The sequence below is a fragment of the Aotus nancymaae genome, unplaced genomic scaffold, assembly GCF_030222135.1.
Source record: "Aotus nancymaae isolate 86718 unplaced genomic scaffold, 86718_ANA_hifiasm-v0.15.2.pri h1tg000046l, whole genome shotgun sequence".
NCBI classification, from domain to species: Eukaryota; Metazoa; Chordata; class Mammalia; order Primates; family Aotidae; genus Aotus; species Aotus nancymaae.
Genome location: NW_026988460.1, coordinates 31364849 through 31377288, shown reverse-complemented (window position 1 = coordinate 31377288; position 12440 = coordinate 31364849). Strand labels below are relative to the sequence as shown.

The 12440-nt window shown below is 45.0% G+C and overlaps 1 protein-coding gene across 18 annotated transcripts in view; it reads left to right on the top strand.

Annotated features, from left to right (window-relative positions):
* KALRN (kalirin RhoGEF kinase) overlaps positions 1–12440 on the top strand; it is a 699137-nt gene that overhangs the window by 238703 nt on the left and 447994 nt on the right. The window lies entirely within an intron of this gene.

Here is a 12440-nt window from a genome sequence, read left to right as displayed (position 1 = left end):
TGTTTCCAGAGATTTCTTTTCAGCTGCTAAGCACTTTCTTGAGTAAGGCAGCATTTTTTTTTTCCAGCAGTGAATTTTCAAAGCTTTCCCCTTATCAACGGAAAGTAAGGGATGAGAATGTAAAAAAGGAAAATGGCATATAGTGCCTCTTTGCTGAGGACACAAAGATATCTTCCCTAGATTCTCTTTAAGAGAAGAAAGAAGAGTTTACTATTATATACACTTTAAGAAGAATAAAATAGGCTCTCCTCCTATCAGTTTTCTGGATGTAACTTGTATTTAAATACACAATACTATTCTTAGGGATGCCATGACATCTCTTAGTAACCTGTGAATTTTACAAATAGTGTGTGATATGATGGTTTTCTGTTAAGAGCTCATATTGAAAAATGTCTCCAGGAATTTTTAAGTGATGAAATCGAGATCTTAAACTCTCTGTGTCAGTGTGATCCCAATTTATGTATTAAATATAACTGCAAGAAAATTTACCAGAATGGTAATAGTTTTGCTTCCTGGAGGCAGGCTTATGGTTGACTTTAATTTCTCTATATAATTTTATAATGTTTTCTAATCTTTTATTATATATAGTAAAAGAAAATCAGTATATGCAGGTTTTTAAAAAAATGTATATCCCTTTTTATATACTTTTTGAATATGATTTAAACAAGTTTTGGGAACTTCTGACCTTTCTCGGGCCTCTTTGCCCAGTGGCCTGGCAGCCTGGGTCTGACCCTGGCCTGGCTTGCTCTGCAAAGGGCAGCTTAGACCTCAGAATTCCTGCATTGCTCACCAAGTGATGAGATGCCAGGGCAGGAGCCAGCTGTTCTGTGAAGCCAGAATCAGGTACTTTGGCTCTGTTGCCAGTTTTGGAAAGATCTGGGACATCTCTTTTTTTTTTCTTGAGGCCAATTTTGCTCTGGGGCAGGGAATCTACTTTGTAGTCTGGCCTAGGTGTCTGTTTCAGTGAGCAAGGGACAGAAAGGGAGGTGGGGGACTTAGGTCTGCCTAGACATGTTTTAGAGTTTGGGGGACTTCATGGTATCCCTGAAGCTCAAGGACATGCGAAGCCTGCATAGGGCACAGATAATACCTGCCTCAAAAACCAAGCAAACAGTATACCATAACCCCAGAAGTTCCCAGGTCAAGGAAACTGCCCTTCTAAGGCCAGCTAAATTCCATTTAACAGGGCAGTAATTGCTGTTACACATATATTCCCTCAATTCATGCTCATGAGAATCATATAGTATATGATAATTGCTATTTTACAGTTGAAGAAACGGGAAGTCAGAGAGGTGAAGTGGCTGGCCTGAGGTCATACTGTTGGTTAGCCAGGGCCAGTGTTTTAGTCTGTCTCCGAAGCCCATCCAAGCTCTTATCCAATAGCCCAGCTGTCTCTCTGCTCCCAGAACCTGCCTCCTGCTACCACTGAACACCACCTGTTAGCCCCTAGGTCTCCTGGCACATGCCCTGATGACCCTAGAGAAAAATCTCAAATCCTACCTTTTAATGCTTATTCCACAGCAGAGGCTCTTTCTGTGCCATGGACTCTTTTCATCTGGTGAAGCCGATGGACCTCTACTCAGAATAACATTTAAAAATGTACAAAAAATATACATAGGCTTGGAACGCAATTATTTAAACATGATTGTTTGTAGGAACAGAAAACCAAATACCACATGTTCTCACTTATAAGTGGGAGGTAATCAGTGGATTCTCATGGACTTAAAGATGGCAACATAGAAACTGGGGACAACTAGAGATGGGAGGGAGAGAGGAGGCTAAGGGTTGAAAAACGATTGGGTACTACACCCAGTACCTGGGTGATAGGATTATGCCCAGGTAATAAACCTGCACATGTATCCCCTGAATCTAAAATAAAAGCTAAAAATAAAGAAATACAGTTGTTACTTTTAAAAAATAGCAGCACTATATGCACTTCTTAATTAACATGCTAATAAGATCTACTTGAAGTCTAATAACTACCATAATCCTGAAGTAGTGATGAACATAAATAAATGATGTTTCAGGGCAACGACTCTGACGTGATGTGAAAATGTGTGTGTTTCTATTGGAGTCAAAGACACTAGCATTGCTAACGCTAATGCAGTTTGTTGACTGTGTTCACAATGGAAGAGAATGCTATATTTTGGTTAGAGGTTTGTGAAAATAAAGATACAATTTTTTTTCTATCCAAGTATATGATCCCTGAATTCTATCCCTGAACCCTAAGTTTAGAATGCCTGTTGTGTGATGCACTCATACCTTAAAAAGGAGTGTGTGCATGTGCATGTGTGTATGTTCATGCATGTGCATGGGAGTGGAGGGGGCGGGGAGAAGGGAGAGAATATTCAAAATATAACAAGGGAGCAAAAAGGAGGATAGGATGAGGGCAGCCCAGGAATATTTTGAGGTTGAGTCAGTGGTGAAAATGCCACTCAAGCTTGACCCAGCTGCCACTGAAAATGTGCTGAGTGTTGAACAGGCTAGACAAACAGTCCTTTTAAGTTGCTTTAAGATTAGTTTAAAATATCTGTGCAGAGCTAAGTGCCTCAGCCTTTGACTTATTTGGTGGCTTTGGAAAGGGGTGAAGTGGATGATGGTTTGAAATAAGGGCTGTGAGTGTGGATCCACATCTAAACAAGGGCTTGAGGAAGTAGTTACTGCCTGAGCCAAGTCTTAGCCTCCCTTTTGGTGGGAGGCTGGTTGGCAGAGGCCTCTAATTCCAGATCTGGGAAGCTCTTGACAGTCAGAGGAGTCTAGTGATAGTTCAGCCTCTATTTTTGTAAAAGGGGTGGGCACAGTCTCATCCCTGGCCTTCCAGGGTGACAGCTTGTTCCCAAGGGCTTGAAAATGAGTTGATGTTCTCCATTCGCCAGCTGGCCTTGGGGAGTGAAGCTGCCTCTCACCTCTTCCCATGATGCCTTTGATGACCCCCAACATTTCCTATCTAGGAGGTGCTGGGAACTGGGCCATGCTCTCTCCCAATTAAGTGTGGAGTAGGGCCTCTGTTCCACAGATAATTCATGAAGCAAGTCACTCATTCATTTAATAATCAATGTTGAACAGCTGTTGTGAGCTCCAGACAAGGGTAGGTAGGCCAGAAGTTCTGTCTGGAGCAGCTTGCCATCTAGTTAAGGAAGTGAGCACATAAGCTTCTGTGCATTCACTTATTTACTTTTATTTTTAAAAACAGGTTTATTGAGGTATAATAGAGAGATAATAAATGGCACATATTTAACATATATGATCTGATGAGTTTGGACATGTGCATACACCTATGAAACCATCAAGGTAATAGACATAGCCATACCTCCAAAGTTTTTTTGTTTCCCTTTACATAAACTCTTACTTATTAAAGACTTTCTGTGCACCCTGTGCTGTCCTAGGCGCAGCCTCTGTGCTTGGAGATTTAGAGAAGAGCAAAAACTGCAGCTCAGGAGTGACAGGAAAGTCTTAATGATCAATCTGTGGAAGCACAGAGTAATTTAGAGATAATTCAAACAATGCATGATATTAGATGAATCACTGCAGTCTCGGCCGGGCACCCTCTGGTCTATAACTAATGGGCCTGTCCTCTACTGTATTCACAGAGCACAAGCTGGGTGGCTCCTCATTAGCCTGGTGCAGATTAAGGCTCTCTGTGCAGCCCTGTTTCCCGTCCGGTTATCCCTTCAGTTGCAGTAAACCCTGTGTGATGAAGGGTCTGCCCTGCAAACACAACTTATTACCGAAGAGAAGGGATGGGCCTCTTCCCTACTGGCGGCCATGTGTGGCCTTAAAGGTCATTAAGTAGACTCATTGTAGATATGCCTTTGGAAAAGGGAAGGGTGAGTGCTGTTTAGTGGAGGATCCTCCCCACACACCGCTCTTCCTGGGTGCCTAGCGCACATCTTACAATGACAGAACTGGACGCAACCTGGAGGTCCACACACTGTAGAAATCTCAGCCTTGCCATCTGATGACAGTCATTAAAACCTTGTGATTGCTATGTGCTGATGCCAATGATAAGTATCAGAAAATACTGAAACTCCCACACCATCTGCCTTCTGATCTGGGGAAGGCCCTCAGTCTTCCAGTCTTTTCAGGGAAGGAGCAGTGCTTCGAAGAGCTCTGGTGCATAACTAGAATTAACTGATTGAGAAATCTTTGTCTACTTCATTCCCGCATAAAGGAAGCTCTATCAATGTCTACCCAGGAGACCTATTTTTTAGTCTTGCCCAAAACTATTCTGGAAAGGAGGAAGATATTCTCACTTTGGGCGAATCCCCAAAAGAGTGAACAAAGCTGACTAATGAGGCTTCCAGTATTGGAATCATGCCTATTATTGATTTATGCAATGCATTGTATTTGTTTCATTTGTAAATGCATGTTTGGGAAACGCCTAAGACAATATCTTTATCACCCTGCTTGAGAGGATATTGTGATGCCCACCTCCCCCATGACCAAGACATCTAGCCCAGATGAGAATCTCTCATTTGTTTTAGGTGTTCAGAGGAGACTGTGGCCTCAGTGGCTGCCTGGGCCTGCCCTTACCACTATGGGAAAGCTCACCTTGGAAAACATAATTTTTAAATGGCTTGCTGCATATTCATTTTTGCATGGTGAAATTCTGTTCACATCCATGGGTACCATGTCCATGCTGAAATGGAGCTGTGGTGAGTGGGGCTTAGGGTTTGTCCTGGGGTGACACTTACCAGTTGTGAGACATTAGGCACATCTTTAACTTCTGACCCCCAATTATATTACTGACAAATCAAAGATAAAGAATTTGTACTACTTCAGCATATTTTGACTTTTCTTCTGCTTCCGCACTACACTGTTCTCATGCATAATACTCTCTCTTCATGAAAACATCTTTTAACAGAAGAAGTGGGATGGCCACGGTCATGGTGGTGGTGGTGGTAGCTTTGGAGGTGATGATGATAGAGAATAAACTTCTGAGGAGATGTACCTGAATCTGCAGAGTGGTTTGATAAAGCCCCACCCCGACCCAATCCATTCCTCTTCCTCTTTCTTTGAGACTTGCTGCACTAAATAAATATCTAAGCCCTTTTACAGCTAAACAATTGTATAATACTTTGTGTTTTTTGGCTTTTTCATTCTCCTCTATATATTTATAGTGGTTTCTTCTCTTTTCAGCATTGTTGCCTTGGGTAATTATGAAAAATAAGAAACCTCTCAGCAAATAAAACCCTAACTCTCTTGAGGTTTTGTTTGTTTGTTTGTTTGCTTAAAAAAAAAGACAAACTTCTTCCCAGGATTGTTGAGAATTGAGTGGGGTGATGTACATAGCAGTGCCTGGCATGGTGCCTGGCCCAGCATAGCTATTCCAGGGACATTGGCTTCCCTTCCTTCTCCCTGCGCTATTTCAGTTATGATTTACTTTTCAGTCATGGGTGCCTGCTGAGACTATGAAGGGTGTCACTGATGCTATCTTCCAAATGAACCTACTCTAAATCATTTTCAATTATCCTTAATGGAACAAAATTAAGAATTGATTTTTGAGAGAAGTTGTAAATTATGATGTAGATTCATGGGAGCCCCGCAGGTCACCAGGCTATGCAGCGCCCCTGGGCAGGGCACAAGAGAGGAGCACATAGGTCAAGTTGGGGTCACACCTGAGGAGTCAGGGTGGGGGGATCCTCCACAGGGAAGGGTCTCTGGAAAAACAAGGTCTGTCCTTGAAGCAGCTCCAGAGGAAAGTGATTCTTCCCGGTGTCCCAGGAGAGGTGAGCACCCATCCCCATGCACCGTCTACATCTGAGACTTTTGTCACCTTCTGCTTCACAGAGTAAGAGCGTATTTGTCTTATTCCCTTGTAAACTTGGGGCCAGAAATACTTCCTATGGCAATGTTTATATATTTTAATATTCTTGGAAGTCTGTGCAAACAAAATAATGTTGCTTATATGTTAATCACTGTGAGAAAATCTACACTGGGCACCACTGGGTGCAGGGCATTGTGGTAGGCAGCAGACCACTGTGCTAAGGATGATGTGCTCATTGCATTTTGAGGTTGGTATGTCCTGTTGGCCACATTAGCATTGCAGGACATCCCCAGGATGCCCCGTCACTGGGCAAAGTATCCAGTTCTGTTTCCTCTCCTCTCCCTCCAAGATATAAACAGTTCTGGTCACTCTCTAAAGCCCAAAACAGAACCCAAAGTCTTATGCTGCCTGGGGTGACCAGAACCAGTGGGACTGGTTGTAGAGAAATCCTGCTTCTCTGATGTATCCTGGACTAGTGTCTCTTCTTTTCCCCACACCTCCAACACCCCCTTGCCCCATGAGGCTGCAGTAACAGGACTCCACTGTCATTTATCAAAGTGAAGTGCCTTTGCAGTAATTACAATATGTAATTCTTTTGGGAATGTTCAAAGTATTCTCACACCCATGACCTTAGAGATTTTCTGGCCCAGCCCTTCCTTTTACATAATAATCTTTGACCCAGAGCAGAGACCCACCCAAAGTCAAAGTCATCTAGTCCACGGTTCATCATCTGAGTCTCCCATGTACTATATGTGGTAGGCAAGATGGGCACATATAGGGGCATCATTTCACAGATGGGAAAGCTGAGAGTTGGTGAGCTTGTGAGGTTTGCTTGGGATAGAGTCTTTGCTTTGAGGCTGGTGCTCCTCCCTCTTCTCCCAACACACACACACACACACACACACACCCCCACACACACACCCACCCACCCTCTCTTTGGAAGTTCCTTGCCATGCAGGGCAGATGGTGGCATGTGCCAGCAACCTAGGAGGTAGCTGGAGGGGCTGGGGGCTAGGAGGATAAGGGTCACTTGACATGTGTCCTCTTCAGTGCTGTGATGAAGGAACAAGCACTGGACAGGCCTCCAGAGGGGTGTGTCACGTCTCTGTGTGGTTCAGTTGCCTGAGCCCTTCACATTGGGAGGGAGGCTTCAAAGAACTGTGACCTTCGGGGTGGCCAGAAGGGCAAGGCCTTTACTGGGTGGTTGTAATTTCCTGCTTTTTTTGGAGGAAGGCTCCAGTGCCCTCTTGTTCCTGCCCTCCCCCCTCCTACTGAGACTTTAACCACCAAACCCCTCCACCTCCTGTTGACTGGGCTCAGGGCAAGGAAGTGTGTCTGTATCCCGCCCCCTGACACAGAACACAGTGTCCTGTATTATTTCCAGCCTGCTGGTCCTGGGAATCTCAACTTACTTTTTCTTATTTCCTCCCCTTGAACATTAGAAACATTAGATTCCAAAAATAATCTAAGTCACAATGTTCTACAGGCTGCATGTGTGTGTTTTCTCCCAAAGCTGTTTTTCTCTCTCTTATATCCTTTCTCCCTCTCCTTTCTTCCCTCTCCTGCATTTTCAGCCCCATTTGTATCCTGAGATTAGCAGGCCTGCAGGAGGAGTGTGGGTGTGGAGAACAGAATGGAGGAAGGATGGGGAAGAATGCTTAGGCATTAGCCTTGGCTCCTTTCCATGGTTCTCTCAAGAGGGTGGAAGGTGCCAAGACCTGAACTGCTGTGTGTGAAGAGTCTGCCTATGCAGCCCCTGCTTATGAATGGACCCCATAGAACTGTGCACCCCATAGGGACTCTTTGGAACTGAGAACTAAGACACTGTTTTAACAGTACTTTCCAGAATCTAGGTTGTCACACTGACTGTTTGTAGCAATTGAGGTGAGCTGTGAAAAGAAGGTCTGATCAGAGATGAAATGTGTGTGTTTGTGGTGGGAAGCCGGAGGGGGGGGCTCAGGGAAGTAACTGAGAAAGGTTCATTGACTCATTCATCAACAGACATTGAGTGTCTACTATGTTCCCCGCCTTCTGCTGGTACCATGTCTCTCTACTCTCAGCCTAGGCCTTGGATCGAGGACAGTCTAGGGCAGTGCAGGGAAAATCAGGGTTTAGCACTAATGTAATTCTTGATACATTGAAAGGAAAAGATGGTTTAGAGATAATTTCACACCAGTGGCTAGACCCTGGGTGAGTTAAGATATCAAGGTCTCTGTTGTTTTCTGGGTGGGGGGTCGGGCTGGTTGGGGTGGGGGTGGGTATCTAATATACAGGGGAGAGAAGGAATGGAGGTGGCCCAAGCAAAAAGAAAACATGTCAGCTTTGCCCCAGTAGTAGAAGTAGGGGAAAGGTCTTGGTACCCTGTTTGAAGAATGAAGGACATTCAGGTGCAATTTATAAAGTAAAACAAATTTAGTCTGTGTTTGGGGTGGGAAGCTTTTCCAAGGTTTCTTTCCAGGCAATTTACTTTGAAGAACCTGTTTTCCTTCCTTTTCTCTACCTTCTACTCCCCTGTTCCCCTTCTACTCTCTTTCTCACTTGTGACCCTCCTGGTCCCTGCCCTGGCATCTCTTCAGGCATGTCCTTACTTTCTGTGCACCTGTTCTCTCTGAACTTGTTGCATGGCCTTCCTTTTCCATTCCTGCTTCCTTCCTTGGTCAGTGTTAAGGAAGAGTCCCATGCGCAGTTCAGGCCTCTTGTCAGGGGCAGAGAGAGCACTAGCTTTAGAATTAGAGAGACCTGGGTTTGAATCCCTCTTGGGCCACTTGTAGCTGAGTGACTGTTCAGTTCACCTCCTCTGAACACTGATTTCTTTATCTCTAAAATATAGATTTTAATATATGCCTTAGGATTATTGCATGAGTTAAAGAAAATGTACATAAATCTTCCAGTGTGGCTGGAGCCTAGAAGGCACTCAGCACGTGGGAAAAACAGTAGATATGTGGAGACAGACTTGTGCTAGCCCATGTAAATGAGTGGAATCAGCAGTGGCTAGGTGCCCAGGCAGGCTCTCTTGTGGGGCATGGGTGGGGAATACAGCAAAGATGCCAGAGTGGACAGTGGGCAGCCTGTGGCAGCAGAGCATGGAGGTGAGGTAGAACCTGTTGGCTGCAGAAACCAAGAAGGGATCTTGAGGAGGAACTCATCAGTGGATATTAGACACAAGGTTGGCTGCTAGCAGGGATAAAAGGAAATGGAAGCTGTAACCAGGCTGGCAGGATCTTAGAGAACACCGTTGCTGAAGATAAGCCAATCACTGTGCCAAGCACTGTGCCAGGGATGGGCAGTTGGAAGATGAGCTGTATTCAGCCCTTGCCACGTTGCAGCAGAGGGCAGCAGCAAACAAATAGCCATTGCAAAGGTTAAGTTCATAATGTTATCTATTAGTGCTACGGGAGCATAGATAGAGAAACGTTCAGCCAGGATTTGGGATGCAGGGAGATGGAAGAGTGTGTGCAGAGGTACAGCAGCCTCAAAATGCAGGCTGGATTCTGGGAATGTCTGCAGTCAGGTGTGGCTGGAGCACAGGCTCTACGGGGAGGAGTGCAGGAGGTCCATGTTCATGCCATGTGGGTTACCAGGAGTTAGAGCAAAACAGAGAATCAGAAGTCTGTGGAATAACCAGTGGACCACAAGGAAAACTGGATTCTAGTGAATGGTTAAGGTCTTGCCAGGAGCATCTGAGAATACTAGAGTCTTTGATTCAGGTCCAATTCCTTACCCAGGGCAGAACTCCCTTCTGGCATCCCTGACTGATGTGCATTTTTCCAGATTCTTCTGAGCATTTCCAGGGCTGAGGAAGCCACAGCTTTGTGAGGCAGCCTATTCCACTGTGCTATAGCCCCAGTTGTTAGAAAGTCCCCCTTCCAGCAGGCCAGATTTTACCCTCCTGGAGTTATGCCCTGTTGTCCCAACTTTGTCTCCTGGGGTCCCTGGGGAAATACTCTGTTCTTTCCTGTCTAGAACAGTTCTCCCACAACTTGGAGACAGTGCTTGGAGGCCATGTTTTCCCCACCAGATAAAATTCTGTGAGTTCTTTCAGCCTATTTTCATTTGACATGGGATCTAAACTCTTTAATGCAGCTTTCCTGGGACCAGTTTTTCAAATGTGTGAGGGGACACAGGAGGAGCCTGCAGCTGTTGGTCCCACTTGCACAGGTGAGAATGAGATTTTGTGTGTGTAGGTACACTAGTTTTTTGTAGCCCAAGTTAACTGATCTGAAACCCCAAGAGTTTGCCCACCCAGAGAATGATGTTCTCTCACTCAAATAGAGAGAGATACCATCTCATGTATAAATACAGGAGGATGTCTTCTCACAATTGAGCACAGAGAGATTTTCCAGTATGAAAGTGTTGAGTTAAAGTGTTCTGGTGCCAAGGTCAGTAGTAGTTACTGTTTCTCAGGGAAAAGCCCCAACTCAAGAGTGTCTACTGTTCAACCCCATTCCTGTATCCCATGGCTCTTCCTGAGGTCATTCCCAAGGAGAGCCAAAGCCGCATGGTCTTATCTTGGAAAAAGTTGGAAAACCTTTAGTAAAATACACAAAGGAATGTTCACCCTTGGAGGAAATCTGCCTGTAGCTGGAATCCCAGAAGGGTTCTTCCCCAGTCCTCTATTCCATGGCCCCTTTGAAATCCCATTCTCTTGGCTTGTTCACCTCCAGCCTCTCCTTAGTAAGCTTTCTCTAGCATAAGGATGTCCTGGTATAGGGACAACTGCTGATGTGGTAAGATATACTCTGTAACATATGCTTTATGATGGAGAGATAAAAGAGGGTTTGGTTTCCTCCACCCTCTGCAGATTGGGTTGACAAGCTTGTCCCAGATTTCCCTGGGGAGATGACCTTGTCATGAGGTGGCAAGAGGGTGTACAAACACGAGGGCCCTAGAATGGAGAGTGAGACTGGACTTGAGCATTCAGCTCCCATCCCTCAGTGCATTTTCTTCTGTGCTTTGCACATTCCCATCTTCTCATGCCTTTGTTTATGCCAACACTCCTCCCATTTGGAATGTCTGCTCCACTGTATGTGCCTATTAAAGACCTCCCTCAGCTGAAGGTCTGCCTCAGATGCTACTCTCTCTGTTTTCTCCTGTTGGAGGTGTTCTTTCTCTCCTCTGAGCATATCCTGCAGCCCTTGTCCATCCCCCTCAAATTGTCCCTATTCCCTGTTCCATCCCATCTAGCATTATAACTAGATACTCCAAGACCTCATTCCCCCAATTGTATTGAAAATTCCTGGAGGTCAGGACCAGTGTCTTCAATTACTCTGCGTTGACCAGAGGCACATAGTACCAAATAAATAAATAGTTGACCGTGACACAGTCTGTACTCACTGTGCTGCTTGAGAATAGAACAAAACTTTTGTGAACACTGAGCTGGCACAAGAGCACCACCTACTGCTAAGTGGTTTCTAGGAACGCTACTTTAATGCACTCACTTGAAAACTGGGGTGTTAGCAAGTTTTGCCTTGCAATGGAGAGAGTGATTTGGAGGCAGGAAACCCATTTTGGTCTTTTTATACTAATGCAAGTGGGAACAGATGAGGTGGTAGTGAAAGTAGAAAGGGAAGGGGCAAACCCTTGAGACACTCTAATTAGGAAAGAAAACAGGACCAGTGACTACTGGTTGGATGTCAGGGAGCAAAGGCAGCACCAAGGCCTTCATGTTAGGAGGATTGGCAGTGGGACACGAGTGGGAACGAATCCCAAGGACATTTTGGAATAAGGATGGATAATTAAAGGAAATTTTAATTTTAATTTCTTTTAAGGCACAGAAAAATGAAAGAAGTGATTATGATGATTGCTAAAAACATTATCATGTGCTAGCTGGTTGTTGCATTTCTGCCCTACTTTTAGGGACAATGGGTGCTATCTAAACCCAGGCATTCACTTTGGACCTCTGGCAGCCTTGAGGAGTGATGGGGCTCTTCATTAAGTTCTTCCTAAGCCCTGCAGAGTATACCCTGCAGGTTCTGGAACCTGGAAACACTGCCAAGCTTCTCTTTGTGAATGTGCCCAGCCTGGCTCCTGCATGGCCCCTTCCTTACCTGCCTGAGCCCCATTGCAGAGGCTGCTGCTGGAAGAGAGGAGAAGGGGCAAAGTGGGGTACCTGGTCCTCCTCCTAAGCTCAAGGTCAGGCCCATGTAGCACATACCAGCATAGCTAGGTGGTGGTCTTATCCCCAAGAGAAGGGTTCCCACAGGGAGGCCTGCCTCCTTCTTCCAGAGAGGAGCTCCTAAAGGAAGAGCTGCCTCCTCCTTAGCCGCATGTGGGGCTTTGTTCCCAGATGTGCAAGTGATTGGCACAGCTGATTTTAGGATGTGTGGGAGGACTAGATGAGAACATCCAACAGACACTCCATTTTTGCAGTAACAATAATAGTTACCATTTATTGAGTGTATCCCGTATGCCAGGAACAACTATTAGCTCATCTAAATTAACTTGCCAAGGGCCAGATCTCAGTTTATGCCTAAATTTAGCTCTGGGATAAAGTTGGGCATTATTTTCTCAGCTTGGATTAAATAGGATTTGACCTCTTCAAGTCTACATTTTGGGAAGTGAGTGAAGTACATTCCCTCACTCTGTTCCTGAAAATATTTTATCAGCATTTGTGGTTCAGATGGAAGGAATTTGGCCACTCAGAGTCAATATCCTGGGGCTGTCTGGGCTGACT